The 18742-nt window shown below is 48.2% G+C and overlaps 1 protein-coding gene across 1 annotated transcript in view; it reads left to right on the forward strand.

Moving 5' to 3' along the window:
* The first annotated feature begins 1824 nt into the window (after positions 1 to 1824).
* The window catches only part of PACSIN1 (protein kinase C and casein kinase substrate in neurons 1), a 73275-nt gene continuing 56357 nt past the window's right edge, over positions 1825 to 18742 (forward strand). The window contains exon 1 of the mRNA XM_049890446.1: positions 1825 to 2171. The gene's annotated coding sequence lies outside the window, so the exon portion shown is untranslated. The remainder of the gene's footprint in view (positions 2172 to 18742) is intronic.

The following is an 18742-nucleotide window of genomic DNA, read 5'->3' on the forward strand; positions in this document are numbered from 1 at the left end:
TTACATGCTAAGTGGTTCGCCTGGATTTTCTCATGTAATCCTCACACAGCCTATGGGGTAGGTGCTGTTGCCATGCCCAATTTCCAAACGGGGGAACTAAGTCACAGATGAATTAAGTAACTTGTCACACAATGATTAAGATGGGGCAGCTGAACCTCAGAGGGGGTTAAGTAACACGCCCATCTTCACTCAGCAGGCAAGCAACTGAGTGAAGTCTATTCTTTTCCCCCTACATGCTCATCATATCTCCTCCTGGGGCCAATGGAAATTCCAGGTTGAGGTGAGGGTAGCTGGGGCCAGGAGCTGCTGGGGGAAGGGAGTGCTTTGTGCTATCCCTATACCCCTTGCACAGAGTATGTCCAGAAATGCTCCAGGACCCCAGCCTCAGCCTCCTGCTAAAGGCCCCTGGGCTTCGTTGGCTTTTTCCTGAAATTCCTCCACCTCTTGCCCCATCTGGCTCATTAGAATCCCAGCTATCATTCAGCACCCAGTCAGAATGCTGCCTCCTCCAGGAAGCCTTCCTCTGAGTGGCCCTAAATCAGAGCCCTCAAACCTTCTCCACATTGTCCACTCACTTGGTTGCCCTGTTCCGCCTTGGTGTGGGTTCTGGCATCTGGCAACCCTGACTAGGTATTGAATTTCTCGGGCTCCAATAGCTAACATGCAGTTGATCAGATCATTCGTACTGAAAGGGCCACTAAGGGCATGAATTTCAGTGCCTCTGGCACCAGGGTGTGGGGAGGGAGGGCAGGAGATGTAAATACATGACCAGCCCAGGTGATGCAATAGGGAGTGGTGTGGTCTGTAGCAACTAGAGTCTGCATGCCTACCTGAGGGGCTTACATTCAAATTAAAAACTCAGCCTTCCCCTCTAAAAGGCTGAGACCCAATCTGGCCATGACTACCCTAACTTTCTTTCCTTTTCTCTGGTTTCATTTTTCTACTTCATGCATATCATTTTAACATGTAGTCCATAGGGTCGCTATGAAGTCAGAATCGACTCGAAGACAACGGGTTTGGTTTATATACTATTTATTTTATTTAATGTCTGTCTTCCCTCACAAACATAAGCTACCCAGGGGCAGAGATTTGGTCTGTTTTATACTCTGCTGTAGTCCAACTCCTCGTCAACGACTGGCACATAGTAGGCCTTCAATAGATCAGTGCTAAATGAGTCATCAGCCAGCGCACTTCTCTCTGCAGCGAAGAACGCTGCCCACTCCCCTCTGTAAAGCCCGGGCTCCAGAAGCATTCAGGGTTCAACGCAGGAAGAATGAAGACCAGTGGGGTCACTTTTTAGGCCACAGCCCCCTCAGGGAGTCCCAGGGAGATGTTGCAGAGTCTGCCTTGGTGAAAGCAAGCCCAGTGGGAACTAGGGCACAAGGGTTAGTGACTCCGTCCCATGGGGTCAACAGGGCACTTCCGGGCGAAGCCGGCGGGGGATGGGTGGAGTGGTGGTGGTGGAGTATCTCTCCAGAGCGATCTCTCCTCCCCGCCAAACACTAAACATACCGCCCACACGCGCGCATCCATAAGCACCCGCACGTCCGAGGAGAGGAGGAGACATAGGAATTAGGAAAGGCCAGAAACCGACAGACAGAGCCGGAGGAAAGGCCAATAAGGTGGAGAAAGGGCAAAGAGGGGAGCGCAGCAGCACCCTCGGGCCCCAAGCTTGCCTTCAGACAGTCTGGGGAGGAGGAGGGCGCAAGGTCGGGAGATGCGCCCTGCACCCGCCGTGTGCAGAGCCCTCCTCCCCCGGCCAGGAGCACCCCGGGAGGAGGGAGCCTGGGCTGGGGAGCAGAGGGAGCAGGGGCGGGAGGGGAGGACCCAGGGCGCTGGCTAAGCCCGTTGCTGCCTCCTCAGCAGTCGCCGCGCTTCCACCTGCGCAGGCACCGCGCCGCTGTGCGCCGCGCAGCCATTGGCTTGCTAAAAATGCCTCCCTAATCTGCGCTCATCTGTGCACGCCTTCTCTTCATCCTCCCCCTCCTGCTGCTCCTCAGATCTGACCTTCCTCCTTCCCGCAGCCCGGGCGAGATCAGGGAGAGACGCGGTGGCGACGGCTGCGCCAGCCTCCTCCTCCCCCGGGAAGTCGTACGGGCTTGAGACCCGGCCCCAGACGACCCGCTTCGCCCGGTGGCGCCGCCTATGGTGCCTGGCGCTCCTGCCTACAGGTAGGGGGTCTGGTCCTTGGATGGGAGGTATCTGGGGGTCCATCCAGGGAATATTTGCGGTGGGGGCAAGGGCTGACACCTTCCTGGGCCGGGGCCTGGGGAGGATTGGGCATTTACCTGGATAGAGGTGGGCGCGTGGCCAAAGGTGCTTTGCAGGCGCATAGGGTCGCTGGCATCACTCAGGCAGTGCCAGGATGCCTGCGCTGGACCCCTTGAGAGTTGGGGTTGGCAGCTGGCAGTGGAGGCCTTTACCCTGGGGAAAGCGCAGGAAATAGGTTGCTTGGGAAGCTGAGGAATGGGCGCCGGTGGCTCAGGTGCCTGCCCTGGGGCATTTGGAAACCTGCTGAGGTGGGTGGGCTAGTGCCAGCTTAGTGCGTCCGCTATTTATGGATCAGAGTGGGCTGGGGAGAAACACAGCAGCAGATGCTTCCTGTCTGGTTTTTGATTAAAGGTATTTCCTTCTGTCCCCCGCCCCTTCCCCCACAGCTGGTATGGGGGGAGGGAGGCTGAGAAGGAGGTGATGCTAAGAGGCCCCCAGATACAGCAGAATCGCTGGTTTGCCCGGCACTGCCCACCCCCTCACCCTCAGGCCCGTGCTGCTTGTTGGAGCCATCTCTCATTCTTTGTCTTACAAGGTGCCATTGAAAGAGTTAAAGGGTCATTAGGGGTGGGGGGCACAACCGGCTTGGCTACAGCCAGCTTTAAACCTCAGCTGCTCCCCATCCACCACAGCCCAGCTTTGCACCCCAGGTACAGTGACACATGTGGGTGCTTTTCCCTGGGCAAAACCATAAATAACCCACATTGCCCTGACTCCTGGTGTCGCAAGGGTGCAAATGGAACTGTTGTTAATGATTTTGGAAGTTCTGTCCCCATGCACTCGGCCTTCCCATCACATGTCCAAATCACCACTCACAAGCCACCCCTCAGGGAGCTTCCCCAATACCTCAGGTGAAATGTTTGCCTCCTGCCCCTGTGTTCTCTGACCCAGCCTGCCTTGTGGCTTGGCTATTTCTGTCTTGTCTGTCGCCCTCTAGACTGTAGGTGCCTTCAGGGCAGGAATCTGTCTGATTCATCTCTGTCATCACTCTTGCACCTGAGCAGGGTCTGGCACCAAGTAAATGTTTGTGGAATGAATGAATGAGAGATTGAATGGACTTGAACTCCAGGAAATGCTGGAAACCTGAAGGAGGGAAGCCTGAAGGAGCCCGTTTGGGCTTTTCTTACATTCCCCAGGACCAAAGAGCCACCTAAAACAGACAGTTTTGTTTAGGCCCTTCCTAGACATGGAATGGATGGGGGCTAAGTCATTTGGAGATACATGCTGCAGTCCTGCTGGCTCCAAAGGGTCTTGCTGGTCCCTGTTTTGAGTGCCCTGGCCTGGTGCAGGCTTGGTAGAAGGCCTGAGTAGGAGGTCTGGCTCTCTTCAAGCCACTGGGCTGGCACCTTCTTCCTGGAATGCTAAGTTCAGACCAGGGGCCTCTCTACCTTTTTTCCCAGCCCTTGGGAAAATCCAAGTCAGCATCAAGGAGGCGAGGCTGGGAAGGCCCAAGGCTGGCCATTCTCAGCCTCTGGGGTCCTCATAGCAAGTGCTGAGCAAATCTAGTATCTCCATTGCGTGAATGAGCAAACCTAGGCCAGGGAAAGGGGCTACCCGCAAGGGTTCTGGCCTAGCCACAAAGGCTGTGTCTGTGAAGGACGTTGACATTTGCAGAGCCCCTTCCCTGCCTTGTTCGTGTGACAGTCATGCCCGATAAGACATCTGCAAGATGTTCTTGTCATGGTCTTACAGGGGAGGAGACTGTGGCCCAGACAGAGACAGCAGCAGAGTCAGAACCCGTGCTGGGGTCTTGGCTTCAAGTCCAGGGCTCTCTCCACTGAACTCGAGGGAGTGGGGGAGGAGGCGCCAGGCAGCAGACTGGGGTCACGGTGTTGGGTTGTCATCAAACCCAGAGACCCCTCGTCTCTGGCTCTGCCTTGTCTCCTAGTAACGGAGGGCTGTGCCTGTACGTGCATCCTCCACTTGCCTGTAGAGAGAGGCAAGTGGAAGGTGGGTTAGTCAGTGCCTTCAGGTGGCTGGGATTGGAGGCCCTGGGGGAGAAAGGCAGTAACAACTAACATTACAGAGAATTTGCCATGTGCCAGGTCCTGTTCTACTTTACGTGTATTCACCCACTTAATCCTCACAGTAACCCAATGAGGTAGATACTATTATTACCCCTATTTCATAGATGAGGAAGCTGAGGCCCTGAGAGTTATCTGTCCAAGGTCACACATTTGGAAAGTGGAGGAGCTTGGATTTGAACCCTGTCTCCTGAGTCAGTAACCTATATTCTTAACTTATATTCCCTAATGCAAGAGCAAGGGGGCTGTAGACCTAGCTGTGGGGAGGTTTCCTGTCTCCATGGAGACACAGGCTTCAGGGACTCGATGGCTAAAGTCCATGCATGGTAGTAGATGCTCAGGATAATAATGCCCACATCAAAGGCTACCCCTGAGCACCTACTGTGTGGCAGGTGGAGTGATTTTTTAAGACGCACATATGACTCTGTTACTCTTTTGCTCTGCATCCTTCAATGGCCCCCCCTTGCCCTGAGAAGAAAGTGCACTCTCCCTAATATGGCCCTGCCACCCTCCCCAGCCTAGGCTTCTCCCTCTCACCCACTCTCTGCCCCTCAGCTGCTCTGAACTGCTTTCGGTTCCTCAAATAAGTCATGCCTCTCTCACCTGCAGGCCTTTGCAAAGGCTGTTTCCCCTGCTTAGAACACTGTCCCTCTTCCTCCCTCCCCAAATGCCTCACCTTCAGGGATCCACTGAGATGTCTTTCCTGCCAGGAGCTTCCTTGGCTTGTCTGGGAGCCCTGCCCACGAACCCCCTTCCCTGCACCTTCATCATTTCCCTTGGGGACCCCTCACCTCACACAGTATTCTCTTAACCTTTTGATTGTTGTTTCCCCCCACTAGGCTGTGGTGTCCTCCAGGGTAGGGTCTGTGTGCTGTTCCCAGTGTCTGCAGTGCGTTGTACAATTTGTACTTGAGGAACAAATGAATAAGTGAAGATTGGTCCCGTCATATACTTTCTGTCTTCACCAGTCTCAGGGCATATTTATAGTTCTTCTTCTCCCTGTTGGTGCAGTGGTTAAGAGCTTGGTTGCTAGCCAAAAGGTCAGCAGTTTGAATCCACTGGCCTCTCCTTGGAAACCCTATGGGGCAGTTCTGCTCTGTCCTATAGGGTCACTGTGAGTCAGAATAGAATCAATGGCAATGAGTTTTGGTTTCTCCCAAAAGGAGATCAGGAAACCATTCAGAAATTTGCATGTAATCCCCCAGCCTACACTGGAGAAGTGAAACTGGCTGTGGGCCTCAAAGGACAGAAAGGATAGGGGAGGACATTAGGGGTGGGCATCACTCATGGGGGGACATACCCTGGGGAAGTAGGTGGGGAGGGAGTGGGGGAGGAGCGGACATGCCAAGCTGGGCTTGGCTTGCTTTTACATTTTTTTTTTAAGAGAGAAAAAGCTTTTTTTCCCCTTCTTAAAGTAATATATATTTGTTATTGAAAATTTAGGGTGTTTTGGAAAGCCAGTAAGAAAACCCACTAGGCACCACTAGATCCACCTGCTGTGGGTACTTTGTGGCTGGCTTCCAGCAGGGGCGCTGTGGGCAGACAGGAAGGGGAAGGCTGGGGAGCCTGGGGACTGGTGGGGCAGGTCGGGGTCGGGAGGTAGACTCCAAGGGAGGCAGGGATTCATGCTCAGGGGAAAATGGTCCCCAGCGTGTCACTTGTGGTAAGTAGGGGATGGAAGTGTTGGGGGACAGAGAAGTGGCGCTCCAAGGCAGTCCCAGCAGCACCCTCAGTCAGCCCCACAGGGCCCTCTGGAACTAGAGTGGCCCTTCAGAGTTGTGCCGATTTGCTTGGAATGGTCAGGCATTTAGACCACAGCATCGGCCATCAGGTTGGGAGTCCCTGGGTGGTGGTATAAATGGTTAATACACTCGGCTGCTAACTGAGAGTTTGGAGGTTTGAGCCTACCCAGAGGTGCCTCAGAAGAAAGGCCTGGCTTTCTGAAAAAATCAGCCATAGAGAATCCTATGGAGTGTGGTTCTACTCTGACACACATGGGATAGCCGTGAGTGGGAATCGACTCAGTGGCAGCTGGATTGGTTTGGTTTTGGATCTGTCAAGCACTGAGTGTGGGCTGCCCCAGGAAGACATGACTTTGGGCAGGTGGCTCTGCAACTAGGGCAACCCCAGAAGGGGTTCCAGCTGCAGGTATCTCAAGCACCCCCAGAAGTGGGGGCAATAGGTCCTTCCTTGAAGCGAAACCTGGGTGAAGTCTCACCATGTCCACCAGTGTCCACCATCAGGAATGGTTGGGGAGGAAGGAACTGAAGAGATGGGCCAGAGAGAGAAAACCCACCGGAAACTGGGTCCAACTGACTGAGGGAGATGGGAGCCAGGGTTCACATCCATGCAGCCTGGATCCAGGGGCTGTGCTCTCAACCTCTAGGCCGCAGTGTCTCTTGTTAGGGAGTGGGGGTGATGCGTCTCTCAGAGATCAGAGGCTCTCGAAGACTAGGGGTGATCGTGGAAGATCTTATTCAGGAGGTAGACCTGGAAGGGAAGGATGGTCAGATTCCGAGAGGGGGAAGGTGGACATTCCAGGCAGAGTAACCCCAGGGATAAAGATGCAGAGGCTGGAACGTGAGAGGTGGGCTGAGGGGCTGGCAGGAAACCAGCGCAGGAACATGGGAGGACGAAGTGGGAGATGAGGTCGATGAGGCAGCAGGTCTGGATTGCTGATGCCTGGACTTTTAAACCACCTGCCTCATTGGACATGTCCACACCTCCTCTGTGCCAGCTGGGCCTCCCCCAGGGCTACACACGACCCTGACCTGCCAGGGTCCGGCCTTGACTCAGGTGCCAGAGGAGAAGGGGTAGGGCAGGGCATGGGGCTGGGGTTGGGGTCGGGGTTGGGAGGTCCAGAGAGGTCTTGGCCCTGACATGGACTCACAAAGGGGCCTTGGGCCATTCAGCTCCTTCCCTTGGTCTCAGTTTTCTCTTCTGTCTTTTACTTGTAAACTTTTTATTGTTGAAAATCTAAGTATTTGCAAAAAATAGAATAGTATAATGAACTACCATGTACCCATCACCCAGCTTCAACAGTTATCAACTCATGACCAGTCTTTTTTCATTTCTACCCCACTAACTATAATAATTCAAAGCAAATCCCAGGTATCATTTTACTCATAAATGTATCAGGATAAGGGCTTTTTCTAATGTAATCACAATACCATTCTTACACCTAAAAAAAACCTGTTGCAGCTGAGTTGATTTGACTCATAGCGACCCTACAGGATGGCATAGAACTGCCCCATAGAGTTTCTTTATGGGAACAGACTGCCACATCTTTCTCCCACTGAGCGGCTGGTGGGTTTCAACTAACGATTTTGGTTAGCAGCCAAGCACTTAACCACTGTGCTACCCAGGCTCGTTTTTTATTACACCTAAGAAGTTATAATTCCTTTATATCATTAAATATCTATTTAGTATTCACAGTTCCAGTTGTCTCAAGCATATCTTTTTGTTTTGAAATTAAAAGTTTGAATCAAGATCCTAGTAAGGTTCACGCAATGTGATTGGTTGATATGTCTTAGTCTCTTTAAAATTTTTATTATTTTTTATGGTGGTAAATATAACATAAAAATTGCCATTTTCACCATTTTTAAATATACAGTTCAGTGGCATTAATTATGTTCACAGTGTTATGTGACATTGCCACTATTTCCAGAACTTTTTTTTATCACCCCAAACAGACACTTTGTACCCATGAAGGGATAACTCCTCATTCCTCCCTCCCCCCAGCCCTTGGTAACCACTAGTTTACTTTCAGTCTCTATGCATTTCCCTATTCTAGATGTTTTCTGTAAGTAGGAGCATCCTGCCTTAAAAAAAAGTCTCTTTTAATTCATAGTTTTCCTTTCCCTTGAAAACCCTGGTGGCCTAGTGGTTTAGAGTTCGGCTGCTAACCAAAAGGTAGGCAGTTCAAATCCACCAGGTACTTCTTGGAAACTCTATGGGGCAGTTCTACTCTGTTCTATAGGGTCACTATGAGTTGGAATCGACTCTACCACCACGGGTTTACCTTTTTTTTTTGGTTTTGCAATTTAGCTATTGGAGAAACCAGGTTATTCATCCTGTAGAATTTCCCAGTCTGGATTTTGTTAATTGTGTTCCAGTGGTGTGTTTAGCATGTTCCTCTGACCCTTCTGTAAATTGGTAGTTGGATTCCTCTTCCTTTTGACATGTCCCCATCCAGTCATCAGTAAATCCTCTCAGCTCTACCTTCAAAACATACCCAGAATCTGATCACTTACCACTGCCACTGCCGCCCTTCCTTCTCAGCCTCCATGATCACCCTCCTGATTATTGAGTAGCCTCTACCTGGTGCCTCTTCTCCTCTGCCACTTCCTGCCCCAGTAGCCAAAGAAATCCTTTTAAAATCTAAACCAGATCACATCCCTCCTCTGCTCAAAAACTCTTCAGTGACTCTCCTGAAGAATAAAACTCAAAGTCCTATAACAGCCTATGAACCCCTGCATGAACTGGCTGCCTAATACCTCTGTCCTCATCTCTGGCCCCTCCAGCCTCACTGCCCTCTAGGCCATTTCTTTTTCTTTTTTTTTCAATTGTGCTTTAGGTGAAAGTTTACAAATCAAGCCACTGTCATACAAAAAGCCATATATACCCCGCTGTGCACTCCCAGCTGCACTCACCTTAATGAGATAGCACATTCCTCCTCTCCACCCTGTATTCCCCATGTCCATTCAGCCAGCTTCTGTCCCCCTCTTCCTTCTCATCTCGCCACCAGACAGGAGTCACCCACGTAGTCTTATGTGTCTACGTGAGCTACAAAGTTCACTCCCCACCAGCATCATTGTCTATCTGACAGTCCAGGCCAATCTTCTCTGTAGAGTTGGTTTCGGGAATGGTTCCAATCTTGGGTTATCAAAGGGTCCAGGAACCATGACCATCAGGGTCCCTCCAGTCTCAGTCAGACCATTAAACCTGGTCTTTTTACGAGAATTTAAGATCTGCATCCCACTCTTCTGCTCCATCGGGGTTTCTCTGTTGTGTTCTCTGTCAGGGCAGTGATTGGTGGTAGCCGGGTACCATCTAGTTCTTCCAGTCTCAGGTTGATGGAGTCTCTGGTTTCTGTGGCCCTTTCTGTCTCTTGGGCTCACATTTACCTTGTGTCTTCGGTGTTCTTCATTCTTCTTTGCTCTACATGGGTTGAGACCTATTTATGCATCTTAGATGGCCGCTTGCTAGTGTTTAAGACCCCAGATGTCTAGGCCATTTCTTGATCATATCAAACACCCTTCTGCCTCAGGGCCTTTGCACTGCTGTTCCCTGTCCCTGGAATGCACTTCCAGGGGCATAAGGAGAGTAATGAGCACCCAGGAGCTACCTTTTAAATTCTGCCGCCTCCAATTTTTTTAATAATTTTTATAGTGCTTTAAGTGAAGTTTACAAATCAAGTCGGTCTCTCACACAAAAACCCACATACACCTTGCTACACACTCCCAATTACTCTCCCCCTAACGAAACAGCCCGCTCTTTCCCTCCACTCTCTCTTTTCGTGTCCATTTCGCCAGCTTCTAACCCCCTCCACCCTCTCATCTCCCCTCCAGGCAGGAGATGCCAACATAGTCTCAAGTGTCCACCTAATCCAAGAAGCTCACTCCTCACCAGCATCCCTCTCCAACCCATTGTCCAGTCCAATCCATGTCTGAAGAGTTGGCTTCGGGAATGGTTCCTGTCCTGGGCCAACAGAAGGTCTGGGGGCCGTGACCACTGGGGTCCTTCTAGTCTCAGTCAGACCACTAAGTCTAGTCTTATGAGAATTTGGGGTCCACATCCTACTGCTCTCCTGCTCCCTCAGGGGTTCTCTGTTGTGTTCCCTGTCAGGGCAGTCATCAGTTGTAGCCAGGCACCATCTAGTTCTTCTGGTCTCAGGATGATGTAGCCTCTGGTTCATGTGGCCCTTTCTGTCTCTTGGGCTCGTAATCACCTTGTGTCCTTGGTGTTCTTCATTCTCCTTTGATCCAGGTGGGTTGAGACCAATTGATGCATCTTAGATGGCTGCTTGCTAGCGTTTAAGACCCCAGATGCCAGTCTTCAAAGTGGGATGCAGAATGTTTTGTTAATAGATTTTATTATGCCAATTGACTTAGATGTCCCCTGAAATCATGGTCCCCAGATCCCTGCCCCTGCTACTATGGCCTTCGAAGCGTTCAGTTTATTCAGGAAACTTCTTTGCTTTTGGTTTAGTCCAATTGTGTTGACCTCCCCTGTATTGTGTGTTGTCTTTCCCTTCACCTAAAGTAGTTCTTATCTACTGTCTAATTAGTGAATACCCCTCTCCCACCCTCCCTCCCTCTCCCTTCTCGTAACCACAAACGAATGTTTTCTTCTCAGTCAAACTATTTCTTAAGTTCTTATAATAGTGGTCTTATACAATATTTGTCCTTTAGCAACTGACTAATTCCACTCAGCATGATGCCTTCCAGGTTCCTCCATGTTATGAAATGTTTCACAGATTCGTCACTGTTCTTTATTGATGCGTAGTATTCATTGTGTGAATATACCATGATTTATTTATCCATTCATCCGCTGATGGGCACCTTGGTTGCTTCCATCTTTTTGTTATTGTAAACAGTGCTGCAATAAACATGGGTGTGCATGTATCTGTTCGTGTAAAGGCTCTTATTTCTCAAGGATATATTCCAAGGAGTGGGATTGCTGGATCGCATGGTAGTTCTATTTCTAGCTTTTTAAGGAAGCTCCAAATTGATTTCCAAAGTCGTTGTACCATTTGACATTCCCACCAGCAGTGCAGAAGTGTTCCAATCTCTCCACAACCTCTCCAACATTTATTATTTTGTGTTTTTTGGATTAATGCCAGCCTTGTTGGAGTAAGATGAAATCTCATTGCAGTTTTGATCTGCATTTCTCTAATGGCTAATGATCGTGAACATTTCCTCATATATCTGTTAGCTTCCTGAATGTCTTCTTTAGTGAAGTGTCTATTCATATCTTTTGCCCATTTTTAAATTGGGTTATTTGTCTTTTTGTAGTTGAGTTTTTGCAGTATCATGTAGCTTTTAGAGATCAAGCGCTGATCAGAAATGTCATAGCTAAAAACTTTTTCCCAGTCTGTAGGTAGTCTTTTTACTCATTTGGTGAAGTCTTTGGATGAGCATAGGTGTTTGATTTTTAGGAGCTCCCAGTTATCTAGTTTTTCTTCTGCATTCTTAATAATGTTTTGTATACTGTTTATGCCATGTATTAGGGCCCCTAACATTGTCCGTATTTTTTCTTCCATGATCTTTATCGTTTTAGATTTTATATTTAGGTCTTCGATCCATTTGGAGTTAGTTTTTGTGCATGGAGTGAGGAATGGGTCTTGTTTCATATTTTTGCAGATGGATATCCGGTTATGCCAGCACCATTTGTTAAAAAGACTGTCTTTTCCCCTTTTAACTGTTCCGGGGCCTTTGTCAAATATCAACTGCTCATATGTGGATGGATTTATGTCTGGATTCTCAATTCTGTTCCATTGATCCACGTGTCTGTTATTGTACCAGTACCAGGCTGTTTTGACTACTGTGGCGGTATAATAGGTTCTAAAATCAGGTAAAGTAAGGCCTCCCACTTTGTTCTTCTTTTTCAGTAATGCCTTATTTATCCGGGGCCTCTTTCCCTTCCATATGAAGTTGGTCATTTGTTACTCCATCTCATTAAAGAATGTCATTGGGTTTTGGATCAGAACTGCATTAAATGTACAGATCGCTTTTGGTAGAATAGACATTTTTATAATGTTAAGTCTTCCTATCCATGAGCAAGGTATGTTCTTCCACTTATGTAAGTCTCTTTTGGTTTCCTGCAGAAGTGTACTATAATTTTCTTTGTATAAGTCTTTTACATCTCTGGTAAGATTTATTCCTAAGTATTTTATCTTCTTGGGGGCTACTGTAAATGGCATTGATTTGGTGATTTCCTGTTCGATGTTCTTTTTGTTGGTGTAGAGGAATCCAACTGATTTTTGTATGTTTGTCGTGTATCCTGATATTCTACTGAACTCTTCTATTTGTTTCAGTAGTTTTCTGGAGGATTCCTTAGGGTTTTCTGTGTATAAGATCACATCATCTGCAAATAGAGATACTTTTACTTCTTCCTTGCCAATCTGGATGCCCTTTATTTCTTGATCTAGCCTAATTGCTCTTGCCACCCCCAATTTGAGTGCCCAGGGGACAATCTCTAAGTTGCCCCCCCCATTTCAAGATGAATAGACATTGATAGTTGTGACTCCTCAGCAGAAACACCTTACCCCCTCTTGTCCTGCTGCCTCAGTTGGGCTCTTTTCATATTTGTGCTGCCTTAGAATGTCATTCCACGCCTTGTCTGGTGCCCCCTTGGACTTGCGCCTGGGGCAAGTGCCCCCCTTTGCCCCCCTCATTAGGCCTCTCTGCACCCCCCTCCCCAGATCTATATGACATTCGTGACTCCGTTCATGTTATTCCCTCAGAGAGAGAGGCATTCCCCAAACCACCTCATCTAACATTGCCCCTCATTCTCCATTCCCAGACCCTCCTTCTTTTCCCTCATAGCACTTATTCATTCCTGACATTATAGTCTTTTTTGTTGTTGTTGAACTTTAGATGCAGGTTTACAGAACTAGTTTCTCATTAAACAGTACACATATTGTTTTATGACATTGGTTACCAACCCCACAACATGTCAACACTCTCCCTTCTCAACCTTGGGTTCCCTATTACCAGCTTTCCTGTCCCCACCTGCCTTCTAGTCCTTTCCCCTGGGCTGGTGTGCTCCTTTACTCTCGTTTTGTTTTATGGTCCTGTCCAATCTTTAGCTGAAAGGTGAGCCTCAGGAGTGACTTCATTACTGAGCTGAAAGGGTATCCGGGGGCCATACTCTCAGTTTCTTCAGTCTCTGTCAGGCCAGCAAGTCTGGTCTTTCTTTTTGAGTTAGAATTTTGTTCTACATTTTTCTCCACCTCTGTCCAGGACCCTCTATTATGATCCCTGTCAGAGCAGTCAGTGGTGGTAGCCGGGCACCATCTAGTTGTACTGGACTCAGCCTGGTGGAGACCATGGTAGATGTGGTCCATTAGTCCTTTTAGACTAATCTTTCCCTTGTATCTTTAGTCTTCTTCATTCTTGCTCCTGAAGGGCTGAGACCAGTGGAATATCCTAGATGGCCGCTCACAGGCTAAGACCCCAGACACTACTCACCAAAGCAGAATGTAGAACATTTTCTTTATAAACTACGTTATGCCAGTTGAGCTAGATATCCCCCTAGACCATGGTCCCCGCAGCCCTCATCCCAGCAATTTGGTTCCTCAGGGAGTTTGGATGTGTGTATGACATTATAGTCTTTAGTTTCTTGTCTGTCCTACTGGCGGTGAGTTCCATGAGGGCAGGGATGGGGCTGGGGTAGGGCAACATGCCTCTGCCCCTTCCCTGCCCCTCACCCCACCTACAGAGCAGACCTCCTCCTCCTTCTCCTACTTTGCTTCCTGTCAGCTCCTCTCCTGTGTTTCCTGAAAAATAAAACAATCCTATAGCGAAGTACGGCCCTTCATAGTTTACAAAATACTCCCTGTCTTAGGCCAGGTTCCCAGGAAGCAAATCTGGAGACAGAGATTCCTGGGCAGGTGATTTATTGCAGGCTTGCTCCCAGAAGAAGGGCGTGAGGGAGCCCTGGAGGATGGGGAAGGAGCTAGGGAAAAGGCAGGCTTCGAAATGAAGTCTAGCTCTAGTCTGATCCCATGGGGAATTCTAGAGTATCGACAGCAAGCCCCACAGGGTGGTCCTTCCCAGAGGCAAGGGCCAGGCCTTCCCCAATGGCAAGATGCCCATTGACTGTGACAAACTACCAGGGGGAGGTCATTACCTCCCAGACATCTCTAGGTGGAGCAGCACCCATTAACCAAGAGCAGCTCTTAGGAGAAGGGGGTAGTTGTGAGCTGCTAGCAGCCAGTACCCCCAGAGGCTAGCGGCTGAGTGCCCACCTGGTATGGGGGCGCTTACGGCACTTCCTCTACTTCCATAACCAGTTTTTGCATTGAGCTTTGCCACAAGCTTATGAGGAAAAAAAAAAATTTTTTTTTTTTTTTTTTTGGCGTTTATTAATTACCATTATTCCTTGAGGTTCACAGGGGTGAAATGATTTGGCTGGAGTTGCACAGCCAGGGAGGGGCAGACCTGGGGTTTGAGTCCAGATTCTTCCTTGGGATCTTCTGATTGGTTGATAAATTGTCTTTGTAGCTTCTGGTTCATAGTTTTGCTCTCATGCATTCATTCAACAAATATGTATTGAGTGTTGACTGTGTGCCCCATACTGAGCTGGGTGCTGGGCTTTCATTCAGTGGTGAATGAAACATCCTTGGCCCTTGGCCACCTGAAGTTCCCAGTCTGTGTATTTGTCCAGCATTTAGCCCCCCATCACCACCCTGGTTACCCATGCTGAGCCCTTAGTGGCCCCAACTTCCATAATCACAACTGAAGTTTGAGTGCTTACTATGTGCTGGGCACTGTGCTAAGGCCCCTATGTTATTAGCTCGCTTCCCCTTTACAGTGCCTCATGTTCAGATGAGTAAGCTGAGTCCCTGGGTGGTGCAAATGGTTAACATGCTTTGCTGTTAGCCAAAAGGTTGGAGATTTGATTCCACCCAGAGGGGCCTCGGAAGAAAGGTCTGGCAACCTACTTCTAAAAAATCAGTCATCGAAAACTCCATGGAGCACAGTTCTACTCTGACACACATGGGGTCATCATGAGTTGGAACTGACTCAATGGCAACTTTTTTTTTTTTTTTTTAAGCTAAGGCTGCAGAGGGGCTTAAGGTGTTTAGCCAAGGTCCCTACATGAGTGTCTGGTTGAGCTAGGATTCAAACTCAGGTTCTGACAAACATCTGAATGTGGCTTTCCCTGCCCCTGTGTCCCCTCCCCCAGCCCCACCCACAGCAGGGTATCTGGTGTCACCCCTATCAGCAGCTCCATCGGACACCAGGCTGCTACTGCTGCCTGCTGCCTGGGCATTGGGTAACTGCCATCTCACCTGCCCCACTTGGCCCTGCCCCAGATGGGGCACCTCTGATGAGACACCTCCCCCACCCCACAGGGCCAGAATCCCTGCCTCGGGCAGCCCCTTCATAGACCCCTTGTCATTGGCCCTGACTGGCTGGGCAGGCCCTCTGTCAGCCCAGTATGGCCCAGGTATTGGTGCACCCCCCTCCCTCCACACCAGCTGGCATGGTAAGCTGAAAAGCTGGCTGGGCTTGGGTGCCGGAGGGGGTGGGGTGGGGTGGCAGATCACAGTGTGCTTCCTTTCTGCTTCCCTGCGCCCCCCAAACAGGGCCAAGACAAGCCTGACGTGGAGAAACCAAGTCACAGAACTTCTGCCTAAAAGATGTAAGAGTGAGGAGGGCCCCCCAGACTGCCTTGGGGATGGGAATCTGTAAGGAGTGGCATGGGGGTGGGAGCCCCAGGCCTGTGTCAGCTCCAGGTTCCTGAGCCCCTCCAGCTTTCCCTAGGACCCTCTGATTTCCAACCCCCCCGGGCCTCTCTCAACTGTTGCTCAGCTGAGGGGGGCCTGTGCCCCAGTTGGCAGTACTCTGGGAATATTTATCTGGATTTTGGACATGAAATAGCATGCAAATCACATGAAAATAATCCCTACTTCCTATAGGCATGGCCAGTGGGGCAATTACCCTGCTCCTAGCATGGCTAGCTGGCTGGCTGGCTGGGGTGCTGTGGTCTGCAGAGAATCCAGGTGCTCCTTGCAGGGCCTGGGGCGAGAGGAAGGGCCCAGAGAACTGTGGTCATGCCGCCTTTACTGCAAGTTAACATCCAATTTCCATGAAATTTTTCTCCTCGACAGATGGTGATTTTTCTAACATGATCATTTGTTTGCATTTATTAGCTAAACTTATTCCAAAAAAAAAAAGAACTTTCCCTCTTCACCTATTTTGTTGCTCCAAAATACAGCTCCTATGGTAGGATAAAGGCTCACTTCTTTCCCTTTATTTATCAGCTTTTAGAGAAATGAGTTGGTGTTCTAGCAACTTCCAAAGGTAACCAACCAATGAGTAGTTTTTTTTCCTATATAAAATAAACTATGTTTTAACAAATTACTATAAAGCCAGCACCCATGTTGCCACCACTTAGGTCCAGAAATCAAGCATTGCCGCAACTCCAGAAGACCCCCTTCGACCCTTCTCTACCACAACCCCTTCCTTCCCCCAGAAGGACCCACCATCCTAAATAGTTAGGGTTATTAGCTGCTTCGTTTTGGTTTTACCACATAAGTATACATCCAAAACAAAATAGTCCTCTCTTCTACAATTTTAATTGATGGGATTAATTGTGTTGTTTTTTTTTGTTTTCACCATTGTTAAGTGTACGATTCACTGGTATTCAGTACATTCACAATGTTGGTGTAACCATCACCACGATTCCCAGAATTTGTCATCATCCCAAACAGAAACTCTGTACCCATTAAATAATAACTTCCCGTTCCCCTTTTCCTCCAGCCCTGGTTATCTCTAATCTACTTTTTCAATGGGTTGGAAAAATGGCTGTGAAAGAGGCCCCAGATAAGTAAAGCATTACTCAAAAAGAAGAACGAAGTGGGAGGCCTCACTCTACCTGATTCTAGAACCTATTATACCACCACAGTAGTCAAAACAGCCTGGTACTGGTACAACAACAGAATCATAGACCAATGGAACAGGATTGAGAATCTAGACATAAATCCACCCACATATAAGCAGCTGATATTTGACAAAGGCCCAAAATCAGTTAAATGGGGAAAAGATAGTCTCTTTAACAAATGGTGCTGGCATAACTGGATATCCATCTGCAAAAAAGTGAAGCAAGACCCATAACTCACATCATGCACAAAAACTAACTCAAAATGGATCAAAGACCTAAATATAAAATCCATAAAGATAATGGAAGAAAAAATAGGGATAACACTAGGAGCCCTAATACATGGCATAAATAGTATACAAAACATTACTAACAATGCACAAACACCAGAAGAGAAACTAGATAACTGGGAGCTCCTAAAAATCAAACACCTGTGCTCATCCAAAGACTTCACCAGAAGAGTAAGAAGATTACCTACAGACTGGGAAAAAGTTTTTAGCTATGACATTTCCTATCAGCACCTGATCTCTAAAATCTACATGATACTGCAAAAACTCAACTGCAAAAAGACAAATAACCCAATTAAAAAATGGGCAAGTCACCCCACTAAAGAAGACATTCGGGTAGCTAACAGATACATGAAGAAAAATAAATCAAAACTACGATGAGATTCCATCTCATTCCAACAAGGCTGGCGTTAATCCAAAAAACACAAAATAATAAATGTTGGAGAGGTTGTGGAGAGACTGGAACACTTCTACACTGCTGGTGGGAATGTAAAATGGTACAACCACTTGGGAAATCAATTTGATGCTGCTTTAAAAAGCTAGAAATAGAACTACCATATGATCCAGCAATCCCACTCCTTGGAATAAATCCTAGAGAAATAAGAGCCTTTACATGAACAGATACATGCACACCCATGTTCACTGCAGCACTGTTTACAATAGCAAAAAGATGGAAGCAACCAAGGTGTCCATCAACGGATAAATGGATAAATTATGGTATCACACAATGGAATACTACACATTGATAAAGAACAGTGATGAATCTATGAAACATTTCATAACATGGAGGAACCTGGAAGGCATTATGTTGAGTGAAATTAGTCAGTTGCAAAAGGACAAATATTGTATGAGACTACTATTATAAGAACTCAAGAAATAGTTTAAACAGAGAAGAAAACATTCTTTGATGGTTAAAGAGTGCGGAGGGAGGGAGAGCAGTGTTCACTAATTAGATAGTAGACAAGAACTATTTTAGGTGAAGGGAAAGACAACACACAATACAGGAGAGGTCCCCACAACTGGACTAAAGCAAAAGCAAAGAAGTTCCCTGAATAAACTGAAAGCTTTGATGGCCAGCAGGGGCGGGAGTTTGGGAACCACGGTTTCAGGGGACATCGAGGTCAATTGGCATAATAAAATCTATTAAAACATTCTGCATCCCACTTTGGAGAGTGGCATCTGGGGTCTTAAACAGTAGCAAGCGGCCATCTAAGATGCATCAATTGGTCTCAACCCACCTGGACCAAAGGAGAATGAAGAACACCAAAGGCACAAGGTGTTTATGAGCCCAAGAAACAGAAAGGGCCACATAAACCCAAGGCTACATCGTCCTGAGACCAGGAGAACTAGATGGTGGCCAGCTACAACCGATGACTGCCCTGACAGGGAACACAACAGAGAACCCCTGAGGGAGCAGGAGAGCAGTGGGATGCAGACCTCAAATTCTCATAAAAAGACCAGCCTTAATGGTCTGACTGAGACTAGAAGTACTCTGGAGGTCATGGTCCCCAGACCTTCCCAAAGCCAACTGTCCAGACAGGGATTTCA

This window comes from Elephas maximus, chromosome 1 (genome assembly GCF_024166365.1).
Source record: "Elephas maximus indicus isolate mEleMax1 chromosome 1, mEleMax1 primary haplotype, whole genome shotgun sequence".
NCBI lineage: Eukaryota > Metazoa > Chordata > Mammalia > Proboscidea > Elephantidae > Elephas > Elephas maximus.